The sequence below is a fragment of the Sapajus apella genome, unplaced genomic scaffold (assembly GCF_009761245.1).
Source record: "Sapajus apella isolate SASKATOON/1434 unplaced genomic scaffold, GSC_monkey_1.0 scaffold2, whole genome shotgun sequence".
NCBI classification, from domain to species: Eukaryota; Metazoa; Chordata; class Mammalia; order Primates; family Cebidae; genus Sapajus; species Sapajus apella.
The window spans coordinates 53,373,126-53,392,744 of record NW_022436942.1 but is presented as its reverse complement, the minus strand read 5'-3'; the positions used below and the strand labels follow the sequence as shown (position 1 = coordinate 53,392,744).

The 19,619-nt window shown below is 41.6% G+C and overlaps 1 protein-coding gene and 1 long non-coding RNA gene across 4 annotated transcripts in view; both read left to right on the top strand.

Moving 5' to 3' along the window:
* The window catches only part of TMCC3 (transmembrane and coiled-coil domain family 3), a 373,454-nt gene that overhangs the window by 63,347 nt on the left and 290,488 nt on the right, over positions 1 to 19,619 (top strand). The gene's annotated exons all lie outside the window — the stretch shown is intronic.
* Positions 17,061 to 19,619, top strand: part of LOC116564791 — a 4,799-nt gene continuing 2,240 nt past the window's right edge. Inside the window, exon 1 of the long non-coding RNA XR_004275102.1 lies at positions 17,061 to 18,162. This is a non-coding gene — a long non-coding RNA (uncharacterized LOC116564791). The remainder of the gene's footprint in view (positions 18,163 to 19,619) is intronic.

Sequence of the window (19,619 nt, the reverse complement as noted above, 5' to 3'; positions counted from 1 at the left end):
AAAAAAAAAACACAAAAAAAAAACCCTACTCTATTGTCCAGAATGCAGCTTGTTTTCTCCAGCTTATCCTGGAGGTATTAGATATACAGTTAAATGTATTGCTTGGGATTCTTCTGCTATAAGCAACAGGAACTATATTAAATAACAAGGTAGAAAGTAGTTGACTCAGGTAAACGGAACTTAGAAAGGAGGAGGTAGAACGGACCTCAGGGATACCTGGATCCAGGGGCTTAAACAACTTATCCTTTCCCTCTTTCTGTCTGTCCATCTCTGATTTTGGTCCCTGTTCACCAAAGGGCCCATGCTTTAAGCACTTCCTTGTACCTCCACGCAGTGGGGCAAGAGGATCCTGGCCACTTTGGGATCATAGCCTTACAGCTCTCAGTCCAAGGGAAGATATGGACAGTTTCTTCTCAGCTTCAGTAGAAAAAAAAATCTCAGAGAATGGACCCTGCCTGGTCATATTGGGTCATCTATGCCCCCCACTCCCTCCCCCAAGTTGTGGCTTACATAGGGTAAGGGGAAGATTCAAGCCTTCTGGAATCACACAAGGTCAGGGAAAGGAACAATTTCCTGAAGAATAACAACACACATCTCCCTCTCTGAAATCAGGGAATATACATGAAGGCGCATGTCCCGTGGTGGTTATGAGCTTGGGCTTTGGACCTGCCCTGCCTGGTTCAAATCCTGACCTTGTCACTCGGCAGCTGCTGGACCTTGGACTTGTTACTCTCTGTGCCCCGTTACAGGGATAATAATGGTACTCACTGAGAGGATGTTGTGAGGACAAAATGGGCTAATACACATAAAGCCCTTGGAATGGTGCCGGGCACTCCTATCTATGCTACCTGTGTAGGTGTTATTTATTATTTTTGTCCCTGTTTTAAAAGAATGCATTGGTATAAGCAAGGAACCTGTATCTTCTGATTTTTCATTCTACCCCTTTTCTAGGTAATATTTTTCTTCATGGCCTTTTCCTCCTTCTATGTTATTTCAGATGTGAACATTTGGTTCATTTACTTAGCAGCCAGTTCTATTTTTTTTTTTTTTTTTTTTGAGATAGAGGCTCACTCTGTCACCAGGCTAGAGTGCAGTGGTGCGATCTCAGCTCACTGCAATCTTCATCTCCCGGGTTCAGGTGATTCTCCTGCCTCAGCCTCCTGAGTAGCTGGGACTACAGGCACCCACCACCACGCCCAGCTAGTTTTGTTGTATTTTAGTAGAGATAGAGTTTCACCATGTTGGCCAGGATGGTCTCAATCTCCTGACCTCGTGATCCACCTGCCTCGGCCTCCCAAAGTGCTGGGATTGTAGATGTGAGCCACCATGCCTGGCCCAGCCAGTTCTTAACCCTCAGTAATTTTGTCTTTAAAACCCACATTCACATGTATTATTAGGACGTTTAAGGTGATTTGATTTGTTTGTGTTTACTGAAAATGGGTATATTTTCATTAGGTATGAACTAAAGAAGGGAATACAAGTAATGACAGCTTGGTCAATTTTGGTCAATAACAGATGGTGCTCCCATAAGATAATGGAACTGAAAATTCCTATTGCCTAGTGATGTCATAACCATCATAATGTGGTGCAATGCATTACCTGTTCTATGTTTAAACGTGTTTAGATGCACACATACTTCCCACTGTGTTACAGCTGCCTACAGCATTCAGTACAGAAACATGCTGCACAGGTTTGTAGCCTAGGAGCATTAGGCTATACCATGTAGCCTAGGTATGTAGTAGGCTTTACTGTCTAGGTTTGTGTAAGCACACTTTAGGATGTTCACACAGTGATAAAATAGCCTAATGACAAATTTCTCAGAATGTAGCCCTGCCATTAAGCCCCACTGTTAAGCAACACATGACTATATTTCATTGCAGCTGCAGGAGTTGCGTTTGAGATCTATAAGACCTTTGAATTTTGAAAGCCAAAGCAGTCAGATAAGGTCTGAAGATTAATAGTAGTTAATGTATTCTTCTGTGTAAGATCTTAAAAGAAATAAAGAAAAAATAATAATAGTTAATGTATACTGAATACTTCCTGTGTGCCAAGCACTGTGCTAAGGGTTTTATGTGGATTATCTTATTGATCCTTACAGAAATGCTGCTAGATGGTGAACCTATGAGTAAATCAAGGGTCAGGAAAGTTGGCAGAGTTCTCCTAGATGGGATCTGTGAGTTAATGCCAGTCTCTTTGATGGTAATGTCTGAGCTTTGACTAATAACTTGGTGACCATCATTTGCCATGAGAGGGTAATGGTAAGTGAAATACAAGATTTCAAATTTGAAAAAAAAAAAGAAAAATCAAACATACAACTAGCTATGAATAAACAAAATAACATTATTGGCTATTGATACATAAAGACAGTTTCAAGATTACCATAGAAATCCTGGCATAGTTGGGTCCCAATTTTATACAAAAAATATTTATGTTTTTCTCTCATATATTATATATGTTAAAAATTAATCTATACATGACAACAACACACTGATCCTAATTTATTTTTTAAAAGTTATTCTTATGATATCATCATATTTTATCTTTGTTCTTTGGGACTGTGAAGTTTAAATGGGGCATCACAATTATACTTCTTGCATCCAAAAATGACCCCAGTTGTTAGACAAGAGGAAAAGAAACTAGTGTCTGGGACAGATATTTCATCATTTTCCTATTCATAGAGAAACGGCTACTGTGCATGCTCTGGTGTACCCAGGCTATGCATGGATGCTTGTAGATTACATATTTTCCACCAAAGACTGCCTGCTGCATTCCAGGCACTGGTCTTAGTGTTGGAGATATATCAGTGGACAAGACAGACAAACTCCTCTTACTGGAGCATGCATTCTAGTTGGGGAATATAGGCAATAAAGAATTACATGAATCTAGTATAAAATATATCAAGTGATGAAATTTTATGGAGAAAAAGCAAGGGAGAGGGAAAGAAGGTGCTTTGAGGGATGGGTTACAATTTAAAATGGAATGATCAGGGAAGGCCTCACTGAAAAGGTGATGTTTGAATGGAGAAAGGGGAGAGAGGGAGCCTTGTGGGTACCTGGTGAAGTCTCCAAGTCATGGGAATAATGCATAAGCTGGAGCTGGCTGCGGTGGCTGCAGATAAGTTGGGACTGGGAAGAGTACCATGAAGGGCTCAGGGCCCATTTATGGAAACGACTCTGAGGGCGCAGTTGGGGAGATACAGGAGCGAGGCATGAGATGCCCATTAGCCATCTGAGCAGAGGTATTGAGTAGGTAACTGGATGTAAAAGTCTGGTTCTGGGGTAGAGATTACACATTTGGGAGCCATCGGTGTGTGGATTGCATTTAAATCCGTGAAATTGGATGAGAGCACCAAGAGAGTTACTGTAGTTGAGAAAGTCTGGGACTACATTCTCAAGCACTCCAAGAGTTGGGAAGATGAGGACAAAGTTGTGAAGGCAACTTGGAAGGAGCATCCAGGAAGGAAGAGGAAAATACAGTAGAGAGGAGTGCCTTGCAAATCAATTAAAGAGATTTCAGGAGGAGAGTGTGTTAATTCTGTGGGTTTCTGCTGATCAGTCCAATGAAATGATCACAAATTGACCACTGGGTTTAGCAGTGGTCATTCTGCTGGAGCTCATTCGTGCAATTTCTTTGGGAACTCACTGCTGATTAATGTCATCCGTCAGGGTTTTTCTCTGCAAAGTGGACATTATGTGCTCAATTGTACACCCTGCAGGGCTAACGTTCAATTTTTTTCCTGCTTTACTATCCCAGCAAAATGTTTCTACACACCTTCATAGATGCAGGTGTTTTTTGTTTTTTGTTTTTTTGAAATGGGGTCTCACTCTGTCACCCAGGCTGGAGCATAGTGGCATGATCTTGGCTCACTGCAACTGCTGCCTCCTGAGTTCAAGTGATTCTCCTGCCTCAACCTCCTAAGTAGCTGGAACTACAGATGCACACCACCACACCTGGCTAATTTTTGTATTTTGAGTAGAGACGGGGTTTCACCATGTTGGCCAGGCTGGTCTTGAACTCCTGACCTCAAGTGATCCACTCTCCTCAGCCTCCCAAAGTGTTGAGATTACAAGCGTGAGCCACCATGCTTGGCTTCGTAGATGCAGTTTTTAAGCTGAGGGAGATTGTAATCCAGCTGCCTCATCTCACAGCTGTGGAGAACAAGGCTTGCACAGGTTGAGACAAGCAGGTTTGTTCATGGTAGAATCAGGACAGCAATTCTGAGATTCCTAATGCCAGACCTATTGTTTTGTCAGCCACACCTGGCCTGTATGCTGAAAGTCATAGAAGATCAATTATGGGGTAGAGAGAGAATGGCTCCTTCCTTGTTCCTCTAATTCTTACTGGTTTTCTTTCTTTCTTTCTTTTTTTTTTTGTCTGATAAACTCATTGAGCATAGATGGAACATAGAACTCCAGAATGCTTGGAGTTCTTAAAAACATGATTTGAATCCCAGTTCTTCCACTCACTAGCTGTATGACTTTGTGCTGGCCAATTCATCTCAATGAATGTCAGTTTCTTCATCTGTAAAATGGGGATAATAATGGCACCCCATATAATTGTGAAAATCATACTGCCATTTGCCTGTAAAGTGCACTCACTAGCTGTATGACTTTGTGCTGGCCAATTCATTTCAAGGAACCTTAGTTTCTTCATCTGCAAAATGGGGATAATGGCAACCCATAGAATTGTGGGAATTAAACTGCTGCTTTCCTATAGAATGCTCCCCACAGTGCCAGTACGTGGGAGTGTTCCATACACGGGGGCTCTTGTGATTATTAGGATATTGGGACTGTAGTTTCCAGGATATTGCTTTTGATAAAATTGTCTTTTAAAAGATTTTTAATTGATGTCATTGCCTGCGTTTTATTTATGAAACAGATTGAGTAGAGTCACAACCACAAATCTGTAACGATATACCCTAAAGAAGTTGCCAGATGTCTTTTTCTTTTTCTCCTGGTTGCTGCTACTAGGAGAAAAACTGCGAAAAAAACAAAAACAAAAACAAAAAAAAAACCAACACACTGCGCAGTCAGGGAAAATACATAATTTGTTCCCCTTTGTCAGCACTGAGAAAACAATCAGTTTCCAATTCCCCATCTTGCTGTCACTCACGCGGGGAGATAGCAGTGGGAGGGAGCAGCTGCACGTGTCACATATACCTAAGAACTTGATACCTGGGAGGTAAGTGTTTGCACAGACTCCACAATGCTTGAGGGTTGCTCTGACTATTTAGAACATCTCTGTGGTTACTTTTAGGAATAATACAGATTGTTTCCAGTGAATCTGCACCAACTCTTTCCAAAATATACTTGGAAAATTAATCGGTAATGCCAATTAAGTGGTAATGTGTGGTTATAGACTTTCCTTTCTCAAATCAGCATGCAGTTAAAAAAATTATTGATCATACTAAACCTCTAGTAACAGCGGTAAAACATTTCTTCATTCCATCCCTTTTTTGGGGGGCCTGGTGAACTGTTTCCCTGACTCTGTGCGTGGCTATGTGCATGTGTGTGTGCGCCTGTGTGGAGAGCAGAGCTTGAGAAAGGAGAGTGTGGGGAACGTAAAGGAGAAGTGTGAGTTATAGAATATCTTTCAGAGTTGTTGCAAGTGTAATTCTTTAAGCACATACAGGAACTTGAATGTACTCCAGAGTGTTTTAGCGTTTAATATTAGGGCGGGACCTGATGCATGAATAGAAAAGATAAATGTGTTTAGATGGTAATTAGTGACATCATTTCTTTACATTCATGCAGTTAACTTTGGAATTTCAATTATAAGCCAGACACTGCACTAGACATGGGCCAATAAATAATAATTATTGCTAACCTCTTTTCGTTAGGTTTCACATGATGTAAACAGTAACATGAAAATGGTAAGGAACTGTTAGGCTGGGTGAGGTGGCTCACGTCTGTAATCCAGCACTTTGGGAGGCTTGGTGGGTGACCAGCCAACATGGTGAAACCCTGTCTCTACTAAAAATGCAAAAATTAGCTAGGCATGGTGGCACGTGCCTGTAATCCCAGTACTCAGAAGACTGAGGCAGGAGAATTGCTTGAACCGCAATGTGGAAGGTGAAGATTGCAGTGAGCCAAGATCTCATGCCACTGCACTCCAGCCTGGGCTACAGAGGGAGACCCAGTCTCAAAAAGGAAAATAAATAAGTAAATAAATAAAAGAACTCTGTGTTACACAAGTGCAGTGAAAAATGAGTTTCTTTTCCATCCCTGACCATCCATTTTTCTTGACTGCCCCTCCTGAGAATGTCACTGTATATCCACTTATGTATGTATACATCATTATAATCTATTCTTGTTTTTTAATACAAATGAGATACTTTAAAGAGGGTTCCACCTCTTTTTTCATTCAGCATTTGTTCTTGTTAATATGTTAACACCAGCCGATATACTCCATTGGTTTTATTCTAGTTGCATGGCATTACATTGTATGGATGTACCGTAATTTAATTTTCCAGACTTCTAACTCGTTTCAAAATGGGTACATTACCTTCAGCACTACAGGGTTCTCTTGTAATGAGAATTACACAAAATAACATCTATGACTACCACCGTGTGCTACCACCATGGTGCTGGCACACAGTTGATTTACAATAAATATTGGTAGAAGAGATGAATTGGTCTTGTTTATTCATTTATTTTGCATATTGTTTTCTTTACGGATAATGAAAAATAAAATTTATTGCTAAGAACTATCACATATTCCAAATTAAGGAAGTCTGTGCTAATGAGGTTTGTGTCCTATCAGCTGCATCTCTAGCATAGTGACACACTCAGTTTGCATAGTGACATACTCTATTAGTGTTCTTGATGACAACAACATAAATAGATCTGTTTTAGAAAGCTGTTTCCATCAGCATCCAGGAGGAAATGTAACTCTTTATAGACTGGCAAACTCTGACACATTGCATTCTGTTGGGCAGGCATTTTAATTTGAATGAATGACAGAGGCCTTAAACTCAGTTCAGACTCTGGAAGCATGTAAACATTAGTCAGAATTGTTCCCATAGTCCTTTAAGCCTTCAGAGAATCTGATTCTGAAGACCCACAAGATGCTTTTTGGGTGGAAGAATATTCCACTCCCTGTGAAAGAGCTTCTCTGTGTTTCACTTCAGGCATGCCTTGGTTCATTAGACAAATGGTCTTCTTCAAGGTCATCTGTGATACGGGTTTTTAGAAAGTGGCTCAGTTATTACTTATCTGCCATTCAGTTCTCTCTGGTGCTTGGAGGCCTGTGGTGGGGAAGATTCCCCAGGGAGGACACCAAGGCATATATAATGCAGACTCTGCCCTGAGGAAGCTAGCATGTTGTTTGGAGAGACATGACCCTACCCTCAGACAGCAAGCAGTACGGTGTATGCTGGAAATAAGGAGCAGGGGCTCCGGCATCAGACTGCCTGGCTCCCCTGTTTTGCTGTGTGACTTGGCAAGGCAGTTAACATCTTGCATCTCTGTTTCCTCATCTGTAGAATGGGAATAATAAGAGTACTTACCTCATTGTGGTGAGAACTGAATGACTTAATACATGGAAAGTGCTTGAACAGTGCCTGACACACAATGAGTACTTAGCGATTGTTAGCTGTTGTTACCATTACATGTAACACTGCAAAATGAAAATGGATGACAGTAGCTACTATTTTGTAGTGAGATATTGGACTTGCAAATGAAAGTCTTTATGCTAAGCATTTTGCATTTGATATCTCATCCAATCCTTAGGATAATCTGTGAAGTAAGATATTTTAAAGATGAGAATATTGAAGTTCAGAGAGGTTAAGTACCTTGCCCCAAATCATACAGCCATTAAGTAATTTGAATTCATATCTAACTCATGCTCTTTCCTCTAAACAATAGTTCTGGGGAAATAAAGGAAAGGAAGTAACCTTCATTTTGTGGATGAACAACAAGGCTTAGAGCACTTAAGCTGCTTGCCCGAGGTCCCACGGAAACTCAGGTTTTCTCAACACATCCCAGTGTTTCTAGACATCCATGGGCTGGCACACAAAGGAGGACAGAATGGAACGTCTTGCTCCCGAGGAGACGGGCAGGACCAGTGCACCCAAATAGGCCAACTGGGGCCAAATATACAGGGAACTCTTTCTGCGAAGCCTTCCGATGTGAAATGAGATAAGCAGTGAATTTCTCTCTAATATGAAGGAATTTGGAAGTAGATTGTCCAGAGTTGGTTATGGTGTTTTCATTAGGTTGTCTGGGTCCCAGTTTCTTCCAGCTTTCTTCTTCTTGGCCTTTCGGGTGCTGCCCTTGTTTTTACAGTTTACAAGGTCTCAGCCATCAATCATATCTCTGTGCCAGGAAGTGGGGAGAAGAATGGCCAATCTCTTCTCTTAGAACTTTCCGGTAGACCCACCCAACAGGTCTACTTACATCTCATTGGCTTCCTAGTTGTAGAGGTTGACTGAGAAATGTTATGTTTTAATGGGACAGAACTGTGCCTAGCTAAAAATTGGGTTCCATTACCAAGAAAGGAGAAGAGAATGAGAATGTGTAGAGAATGAGCAGATTTCTACCACATTAATTTATGTAGCCCCCTTAGGTAAGAAACTGAAATTCAAAGAAGACTTGTAACTTGTCCAAAGTCTCCCAGCTGACAAAGGTAGAGCAGGGATGGAGACACAGGGCGCTGTCTCTTGGCTTCTGTTTGTTGTATTTCTACCCCAAATCCACACCAAGTTTCAGACTAGGGTTCCGGTTTTAGGATTCTGAAGGTCTTTCACATGAAGCAGTTTTATCAAATTAGCAAGAGCTGCTTATGCCTTTGGGGGAAACTGACTGTCGGTGATTTATTTTTTGCTTATTAGTCTTATGTCCTCCAGTGTTTTTCTAATTTACTTTCCTTTTATCCTGCCGTTTTATGAATTCAATATTATATATCTTTTTAGTCTCTTTAGTACTTATCGATCCTTTTGTGTACCTACTGAAGATTGCCCCCGGGCATTCAAATGCTGGTAAGGAATAATTACTATGCCAGCTAGTGAAATAAAAATGACAATACATGAACCTTCCCCTAGGACATGGGAAATTGAGTCGAAAGTCTAGATTTGCTTCATTATTCCAGGAAGAAATACCACTTATTAGAATACTTCCTGTTGAGATCTATTGTTTTTCTGGGTTCTTTTTGGCTTTAATATGCTTATTCATGGGGGGAAAGTTATAGTTAAAAATAAAGCCATTTACTCAACAGTTCTGAGCTAAATAGTTGTGATCCCTGCCTTCACATAGTTTACTGAATAGCAGGAAATGCAGTTACGATTGAATATTAAAAAAATGCTATGATGGAACAATTAGAGTTGCTGTAAGCACACACCAGAGACACCCACCCAGTATCTGGAGGTAAGGTAAGTCCTCCTGAGGAAGTGACATTGCATGCTGAGCCCTCAAGGTGATCAAGAATTAGCCCCAAGTTTTTTCCGGGCATAGGAAGCAGAGTTCATAAAGATTGAGGAATGAGGGGAATGTTGGTACATGCCTCTGATTTCCTCGAATGCACCAACATCTGTTTCATTCCTTGGTGAGGCTCATTCATACTGAGCCTACTCAAGAGACTAGAGACAGTAGGTGGGGACCAGTCAGTTGTAGCTAGGTCACACAAAGTCTGACGAGCCACACAAAGGCTCCCTCCTACGTTGGGATCCCATTAAAGGCTTAAAACTATGGAATGACACCTGAGATTTGGGGTGCAGAAGGTGACAGAGCGTATTTCAGCATGTGCAAATGTCCTGAGGTGGAAAGGCTGAGCATGAATGTGGAACCTAAAAGGTGGCCACCTTCACTGGAGTATACCAAGCAAGGGAGCGGCATCCAGTGAAGGCTGGAGATGAAGTCTCCACTTTGAGTCTTATAGTCTGTTAATGATTTTTTTTCTTTATCCTAGGAAAACCATCACTTTAGCTTCTGGGTAGTGAGTAGATTGGGGGTGCAGCTAGCAAGAGTAGAAGAGAGAAACCAGTTAGGAAGATACTGTAGTTGTACAGGGAAGAGAGGTGATTATGGCTTAGACTGAGATGGTCAAATGGAAAAAATAGAGAAAAGCGGAGCAATTCATGTAAATTTCGAAGAGCTTGCTGAAGGACAAGGGTTAGGGATTAACTTGCTTATTCCAAGGCTGGTGTTTGCTTATGAATACAGAGATCCTAACTTATTGGGCTGTCCACAGCAGAGGCTGTGATCTGGGAGGCTGGTAGAGCACAGCCTCAGGATGGAGCCATGTGGTTGCCCAAATGCTGGGAGGGAAATTCACTGGATGCCTCCAGGGGAGCTGCTTACTGTTGGACAGGAAGGGAAGCTGGAGTTTATCTTATGATCATGCAGCTTGGATGCTTCTTGAGCTACACTCTTCACCCTCCCCTTGTTTTCTCCTTAACTTTCATTCCTTGTCAGGGTTCTGACCTCTGGAGCCTGGTAGAGCAAGTGTAATCCCTCTTCCACATGACAGGTGTTCCAAGGCAGCTGTTGTTAACAAGTCTTCCTCAAAGTACACATCCCTGTTCCTTCAGCCATTCCTCATGGGGTTTATCTTTGAAGCACTTTGCCAACCTGTCAGTCACTTTCTTTCAGACACATTTCCTTGTATAGTGTCCTTCCTAAATGTGATGGATTGCAGCTGGCTGTCACCTTGACAACAGAGACAAAGGTCTTAGGGGAAGAGGACAGAAATTCTTTAACATTTACATCTGTCATTATTAAAGGTAATATATACTCATAGAAGAATATTGAAAAATACAGAAAAGTATAAGGAAAAAAATTTAAATTCCTGTAATACTACCACCCAGAGATAATTAGCTGAAATTTTGGTTTAGCTTCTTATCTTTTTTATATGTATTTATTATTTTAAGAATTGGTATAGATAGATCTCTTTTGTATTCAACTTTTCATGTCACTGAAAGTGCTCATCATCATTATTTTTTTAACCATTTCCTGATATAATAAATGTTTCTAGTTTTTAACTTTCATAAATAACATACAATGGTACATAAATAACATAAGTAACAGCATTGCAGCACATAAATCTTTTTGCTTGTCTTAGCTCCTTAGGGTAGATTCCTAAATGGAATTACTGGGTACAAACATTTTCTGGGCTCTTAGTATATATGGCCAGATTGTTCTCCAGAAGGGATTTACCCATTCCACTTCCTACCCCAAAACACAGATAGGCAAACTTGTTCGTTTCAATATGCCTTCGCCCAGTGCAGAAGGGTATAAGTGTAGATATGTCCCAAATACAAGGAGGGGAGGTGTGGATGGAATATCACTCATTCAAATAGCTGACATTTTTGGGTGCTTATTTGTGTGCCAAGTGCTTGCTAAGCATGTTTCATATTTATATCAAGTACATCTCACATCACCACTATACATCATATGCCATTACAGATAAAAGCCTGGGCACTGGGGCTCACACCTGAAATCCCAGCACTTTGAGAGGCTGAGGCAGGTGGATTGCTTAACCTCAAGAGTTCAAGACCAGCCTAAGGCCAACATGGCGAAACCCTGTCTCTACTAAAACTACAAAAATTAGCCGGGCTTGGTGGTGCACACCTGTAATCCCAGCTACTTGGGAGGCTGAGGCATGAGAATTGCTTGAACCCAGGAGGCAGAAGTTGCCATGAGCCAAGATTGTGCCTCTGCACTCCAGTCTGGGTGACAGAGGGAGAATTCACCTCAAAAAAAAAAAAAAAAAAAAAAGACACAGATCATTGAGTGATTTGTCAAAGGTCACACAGATAGTTTGACAGTAAAGATAATTTTTTGGGTATAAACAACATAATATTGACTAAAAGAGGCTTTCATTCTGGATTTATTTTAAGGTAAACTTTTTTAAGTGTAACATACATACAGAAAAGTGTGCACATCTTTAAGCATATTTCTTTATGAATTAACACAGTTGTCACCTCTGTACCTACCATCCAGATCAAAAAATGGAATATTATCAACATCCTAGAAGAAAATCTCTCTGGGCTTTTCCTAATCAATATCCTTTACCTCATCAACAAAGGGAACAGTCCTCATTTCTAACATTATTGGTCATTTTTGTCTATTTTTGAAACTTATATATATGAAATCATAGTGTACATATTCTTTATCGTTTTTGGTTTTTGCCTTTAATATATTGATCATGAGATTACCTTATTGTGTGTAGCAGCAATTTCTGCATTTTTCTAACTGGACGGCATTCCTTTTGCATGATATTTTATGTGTGTGATTGTATCACAATTTATCATTTTGCTGTTTATTGATGGACATTTATTCCTCCTTTGGGGCCACTGTAAATGCTGTGGTTGGGAACAGAACTTTTTTTCTTCCTTCCTTCCATCCGTCCTTCCGTCCTTCCTTCTGTGCTTCCTTCCATCCTCCATCCCTCCCTCCCTCCTTCCCTTCTTTCCTTCCTCTGTCACCCAGGTTGGAGTGGTGCACAGTCGTAGCTCACTGCGGTCTCAACCTCCTGGGCTCCAGTTATACTCCAGCCTCAGCCTCCCAAAGTGCTGGGATTATAGGTGCAAGCTACCACACCTGGCTGGAACATTTTTGCTCAGGCCCAGAGGATGCTGTTATATAATTCTCTATTTTTCCATATCTGAAATATTTCTTCTCTCTACCTCAGGCCCCCAAGTAGCTGGGATTACAGGTGCATGCCACCGTGCCTGGCTAATTAAATTTTTTTTTTTTTTTTTGTAGAGACACTATGTTGCCCAGGCTGGTCTCAAATTCTTGGGCTCAAGCAGTCCTCCTGCCTTGGCCTCCTAAAGGGCTGGGATTACAAATATGAGCCACAGTGGCTGGCTGAAATATTTCTTTTAAAAAAACTATCGTGTGTGTTTGTGTGTGTGAGATGGAGACCACACGCATATGGAGAAAGGAGCGAGGCTGAGGGTGTCAGGGGCCCTGCCGAAGGACAGTGTTACAGATCCCCCATGTCAGAAAATGTGGGCACAGCCTCGTGGAAGAGGACTGCTCCAGCCAGTGTGACAGAACACTGCTGCTGGCAGCCACCAGCAGGAGCTGCTTTGGGAGGAAGAGTGCTTCTCCAGTTTAATTATGAATTTCAGGGAAGCGAGTCATGATCCTTTCCAGGCTGCTGTGCTGGATGGAAGGATGCCACTGGGAAGCCGCCGGGCATGGGAAGTACGCTGAGGGGAAGGGGTAGGGGACTGCGCACACCCTGTGACCTCTGTGAGGGCAGCATGTCACCATACAACACAGTGTCAACACTAGAGATTTGGGTTACACGTCTCGTCAGTCCCACAAATCATTGATATCTGCACTTGGAAAATAAGTGCTTATGGTGAAGTTAGACAGAACTAGGGTGTCCCACGTCCTGGTGTTCCTGGGGCAAATTACACCTGTTTTCCTGGCACTTGTTAAAGCACCCCCTTTTATTCCCAGAAATGTCCTCCTTTGTGTCACATACGACCACGTACTTAGACACAGTGACTGAGGCTCTGTCACTTACGTGCACTGTGACCTGGGACACGTCGCTGCAGCTCTGAGCTTCATTTCCCACACCTGCCGCACAGGGCTGTGGCAAAGATGAAAGGAGGCAGTGGGTGCAGGGCCCTGAGCTCTGTCTTGACTCAGGAGAAGGACTCAGATTGTAAGGCCTTTTACACTTTCTCTTTGCTCCGTTATCATTGGAGATAGAATTTTCTTCAGACAGGGATGATAAACTGTGAAAGTCAGAGACAGCAGAATCTGGGAAGTTGTGCATTTTTCTGTCTTATCTCTTTAAGAATTTGTTTTACTTCTTCCTGGTGTAGAAAGAGTAATTAATTGTTTGGGCTTTCCTTAAGGGTTCTACTGTGAACGCAGAAGCTAACAAACAGCAATTTGAGATGTGAAGTCACCATCAGTTAAGGAGAGTTGGGCTTCAGTGTCCCAGTCCGCTCTTTAGGGGTGTCATTAAGAAATCCTGAGACATATTAAGTGTGTATTAAGGTGACCATACAGTCTACTTGTTTATGTCTGTTGTCCTCTTGTAATTATTAATAGCATTCTTTTTCCTTCTCATGAGTGTCTCAGTTAGGACAGTAAGTTATATGGTTACCCTAAATAGGATCTGTGGAAGCCCATCCTCAGGTGAGATGTCTTAGACTAGAAACAAGGCAAATATCCGTTAACAGGGGAATGGGTAAATAAATAGTGGTATATTCCTAAACTAGAATACTATTACATAATAATGAAAATGATTGAAGTATAATTACGGGGGTAAACATGGATAAAACTAAACAAATGCTTAATGAAAAAGCAAGTTACGGAAGAATACCTACCTGTTCTATATTTTCATTGACATAAAATTTAGTAAAGGAAAATTAGATGATTTATTGCTTAGATATGCATATGTATGTGAGTATAAAGAAAAACAAAGGAGTCCGGGCACAGAGGCTCATGCCTGTAATCCTAGCACTTTGAGATGCCGAGGTGAGCAGATCACTTGAGGTCAGGAGTTTGAGACCAGCCTAGACAACGTGGCAAAACCCTGTCTCTATAAAAAAAAAATACAAAAATTGGCCAGGTGTGGTGGCGCATGCCTGTAGTCCCAGCTACTTGGTGGGCTGAGGCAGGAGAATTGCTTGAACCCAGGAGCCAAGCCAAGATCGTGCCACTGCATTCCAGCCTGTGCAATAGAGCCAGACCCTGTTTCAAAAATAAAAAATTAAAAAAAAAAATAAAGAAGAAAAGGAAGGATTAATTCAAGATTCAGATTGCTGGTTACCTGTGTATTAAGTTTGGGGTGCTAAGATTCAGATTGCTGGATACCTGAGTATTAAGGTTGGGCGCCTGGAATCATAGAAGGATGCACAGCTTCAAAGACTGGTTTTATTCTATTTCTTAAACTGTGGGATGGGTACGTAGGTATTTTGTTATTCTTTTATTTAAAATGTGGATACATGGTATTTACATTCTCTTGATTTCTCGGAATATTTCACAAAAAATATGCCCAGAATAAAATGGAACTAAAACAAGATATTGGATGGTATCAGATGTTCTACTTTTTATGCATGTTCATTGTTTGGGGTGATTGTTCATTGCTGAGTCAGTTTAGGGAGAAGGTAACTAGACTTTCAAGCTCTGGACTGAGGCGACAAGGAGACTGATTTGCTAGTACCTTTAAGTCATTAAATCAATCCTGGCCGTTACAGGGAGAACATCTGGTTTTGTTTCTACTGCTGGTATCATTGCTACCAGTATTGCTAACGCATTGATGTTCATTGAGCAAAGATTTTTTCTGCTCCCTTAACATGTATTATGTCTTTTAATTCTCAAAAAATATGCTGTGAGCTAAATTCCACTGTTACATCCATTTTACAGTTAAGGATGATGAAGCACAGAGGGATTAGGAAATCGAGACCGGCAGGGTCTGCCTTGGGATTGTAGCCTTCGCCGCCTGCTCCCGCCGCCGCGGTGCCTCCAGGGGCCGACTGCAGTGAAATGTGAAATCCAATCTAACCCTGACCGAGGTGCAAGCAGACACGTGACATTTTCAGAGTTCTGCAAATGGGTTTCGCACCTTCCTGTTTTTGAGGAGGGCATTTCTGTCAGGCTCCACCTGCCCCTTGTCTAAGTTGCCAGTGAGTTCCTGGAGCTCCGTTAACAGGATGGCTCCCCTGGTGACCCTGGTGAGAGCAGTTTCCAGCCCCGGTACAGGCCGGTGCGGGAATGGCAGTTTTCTGCACAGCACGTTTCTGTCTGCACCTCGGCGTGCTCTATTTGGACTTAGTTTTTTTCTTTTCTTTTTTTTTTAATTGCATTTTAGGTTTTGGAGTACATGTGAATAACATGCAAGATTGTTGCATAGGTACACACATGGCAGTGTGATTTGCTGCCTTCCTCCCCTTCACCTATATCTGGCATTTCTCCCCATGGACTTAGTTTTTATACATGAGTGGGAGGGGGCAGACCTGAACAGTCCTGGGTGAAGTTTGAGTACTTCTTCAGTTCAGTCGACAGACTTAGTATGGTTAGCTTAAGAAAAAATATGCGTTAACAAAAGAAAAAAGAAGGAAGCCTTGTAGATGGAGGGAACTGAATTTCAGCTGAGGGCGGCGGCAGGCAGGCAGGCAGGCAGGGGGCCCCTCAGTGGAATAAAGCATTGGCCTGTTGCGTCACCTCACTGTAGATTACAGAGGACACTTCTGTGGCAGCTGTCATTTGCCACAAAGCCGCTACTCTTTCTTTCTTTGTTAGCAAAACCAGGCAGAGGTCACTTAAACTCAGGAAAGGTGGGCCTTGCTCCTGGTTCTAAGGGCAGAAAGATGAGTGTCTTCTGGTTCATGAGATGTAAGGGGAAGTTGGTGGCGGTAGGGGGGCTTCTGGGAGAAAATTTTTTTCCTACATAAGAGGGCAGTAGAGGCAGAGAACCTCTGCCTGTGCTGCTTCCTGTGCTGCTTCCTGCGCTCTGCTGTGAATGCAGCCGTGCTAAGATGTGATGCTTGGTACTGCTGCAGCCATTTCATGACTATGAGGAAGACCAAGAGAGTCACAGAGATGCCAACCCTGTGTGCCGCCATCATCGAGTCCCCCCAAAGCTTCCCTGGAACTGACTTCATTCATATTCCTTGTTATGCGAGAAAATAGACCCCTATTCATGGAAGCTGCTGTTAGCCATATTTTATGTTATTTACAACAACAAAAATGGTTTTAAAAGTATTTATCCCTTATTGACTTCTTGTGAAAATAAGGGAGAATTATATAAAATGTGTATATTATATATGACATTAAATATATAAAATATTATTTTATGTTTTTATATATTTTATATATTTCATATATATTATATATAAAACATAAATATATTTATACATAAATTATATACATTAAAAATATGAAATAAAATGATATAAATTATATATAATGTATATTATATATATAATTTTATTTTTTAAATCTTATTTTAAGTTCTAGGATATACGTGCAGAATGTGCAGGTTTGTTACCTAGGTATACACATGCCATGCTGGTTTGCTGCACCCATCAACCTGTTATCTAGGTTTTACGTCCTGCATATATTAGGTATTTGTCCTAATGTTCTCCCTCCCCTTACCCTCCACCCCCCGACAGGCCCTAGTGTGTGATGTTTCCTTCCCTGTGTCCATGTGTTCTCATTGTTCAACAGGGAGAATATATTCTTAACATGTTTGGAACAAAGCAGATTCATAATAGTAGTTGCTGTCATGATTACCACCATCATCACCATCATCCCCAAGGTATCCCCATGGGCTGGTCAGACGTGTGAAACTGGCAGAAGAGAAGAAATGTTGAAGGCTTTTGTTTCTTTCTTCAACACACCTTGCCTCTTATAAGAGATTATGCAAGGTATGGTGGGGGTACCTGAGGTAGGGGAAGGGGCATTGGAGATGGAAAGGAAATGGGAGGAGTAGAAAAAATAATATCAGAGGGGAATCAGGTGAGCAGAATAGACTCATGGCTTGAGCTTACTGCTCTCACATCTTATTTGCCTGAAGTATGTTCAGTTATCCAACGTCCCTCTTATCTATTTTTTATAAGCCTAGCATTCATGACTTAAAAACACTGTTAATGCTTACACCCTTAAAATCTTAATGGCTGTTCCTTTAAACTGGTGCCCAGGGAAAAGTGCTTTTTGACATAACAAACATTTCTGGTAGAGAATTATGATAATGAGGCAAAGTCTTTATTTTCAGCTCCCAATTACCTTTCAATCCAGTTGCCATCATTAAGCCACACTTGCATTTAGTGTGCTGGAAGTTGGAGAAATGAGTGCATTACCAGCAAAGCATGAAAGGCCAGTGCTTTGCATAATCATTGCAGAAACTAGGCTCGGATTTGGCATCTGTCACTCTCACCCTGCAGTTCCCCTGTTTGGAATCCTGCCCAGGCAGCATTCTAGTGACTAGTTTTAATGATTTTCAAATGCCGGTGTGGATTGCCTAGTCACCCACAGTTGCTCTTTCTTCATTGCACATTTTTGTTTTAAACAGATTCCCTATGATGATTCTACATTTGCCACAGTAATAAGAGGAAGGACACTCTTCACTTGCTTGATACTGCTGACAAAGTGGACACTGTGAACATCACCTTGGGTGGGAGGAAGGCAGAACCTCCAACTGGTCTTGATTGGTGATAGTAAAATGGAGACACTGAGACCCTGACCCTCTTGAGAGGTAAAGGGAGAGTTCTCCTTTCTCCTGCAGGGCTTGTTGTGTCTCTGCCAGGGGAGGAGTTGGTATGAGAACATGGGAAGAAATGGGTGAGGTGGTGAATGCGAGTCCACTATTAGGTCTGTAGGCCAGTCCTGAAATGAGGAGGATCTGTTAAAAATGCCTATCAACTGGTACCCAGCAGCACTAGCCCGTGGAAGGGCTGAGGGCCACAGTGCTGGGCCATGCCCTGGGGTCCCAGCTGGGTCAGAGGTAAATCCATGCAGAGGGTCTAGGGTGCTGGAGAAGAGATCAGTCAGTAGGGGGACGCGGAGGGGACTTGAGGTACAAGAATTTTTACCATTTGAAGAACTAGCACAGCCATACTGCGGCATGCTAGCTGGAAAGCAGCTCTGAACAAAACCCTTTGTGCTCCCCAAAATGACATTGTATAGGAAAGGGGCAGGCAGAGTCTATGCCTTGTCTAGTTCCTGCCACATAGTAGATGCTTGATAAATATTTACTGAAAGAAATTAATAAATGAATGTGTCACCAAACCATGTGTCAGAAAGCCTTCCTATGTACTAAAATAAGAATTGATTTTCTTGAGAACCTTCTAGTGTTTTTCAGGGTTTGGGATTGTTTGTATCTTATCTGATTTTCACAACATGAAAGGCAGGGGCAGGAAAGGAAAAGTGATGTGTTCTTATTAGAGGGAAGAGAATATTTCTTCCTTTAAATAAAACCAGAGGGAATTGTTGAATCTCCTGGTTCTTCTCCTTTTGTCTTCTATCTTATAAAATAATTTATTCAGGATAAAAATCAATAGTCTTTACAAAAGCCGCTGGTTCAGTGATTTAAAGGGACATACATTAGGTGATTTGAAGTTGTCTGTGATAGAGAATTATAAGGGAATGTACTTTTTTTTCTGATGAGAACACATGAATAGAAAATGATAACAATCACTTTCTAACTACAGGCCCTATATCAGGATGAAACACAGTGTTTGTGCTTTAAGGTAAAACATCTCCCAGAGGAGATGGTGGTGATGTGTCAGCTGGCATGGCCACCAAGCAGTGTCTGTTCTTTAATGGATATAATTTTCCTGTGGCCTCTGAATACCAAATAAAACCTAGGAAAAAAGTACATATCCTAAGAGCTTTCAGCAGTGGATAGTTCTGATGAGCTTGCTTAGGAAGAGCTAGACAGTGAGCTATGTTGATGGAATATAAACAAGTTTCCAGGGAGTTTGTTTATTTGGCTTACCTTGCTCCTTCCTAAAACAAATTAAGAGTGACTTCTGAACCAATGAATAATAATATTAGTAAAGTGGACCTAGAAATTGAAAATCAGGGCTGGGCATGGTGGCTCATACCTGTAATCTCAGAACTTTGGAAGGCTGAGGTGGGCGAATCACTTGAAGTCAGGAGTCCTAGACCAACCTGGCCAACATGGTGAAACCCCGTCTCTACTGAAAATAC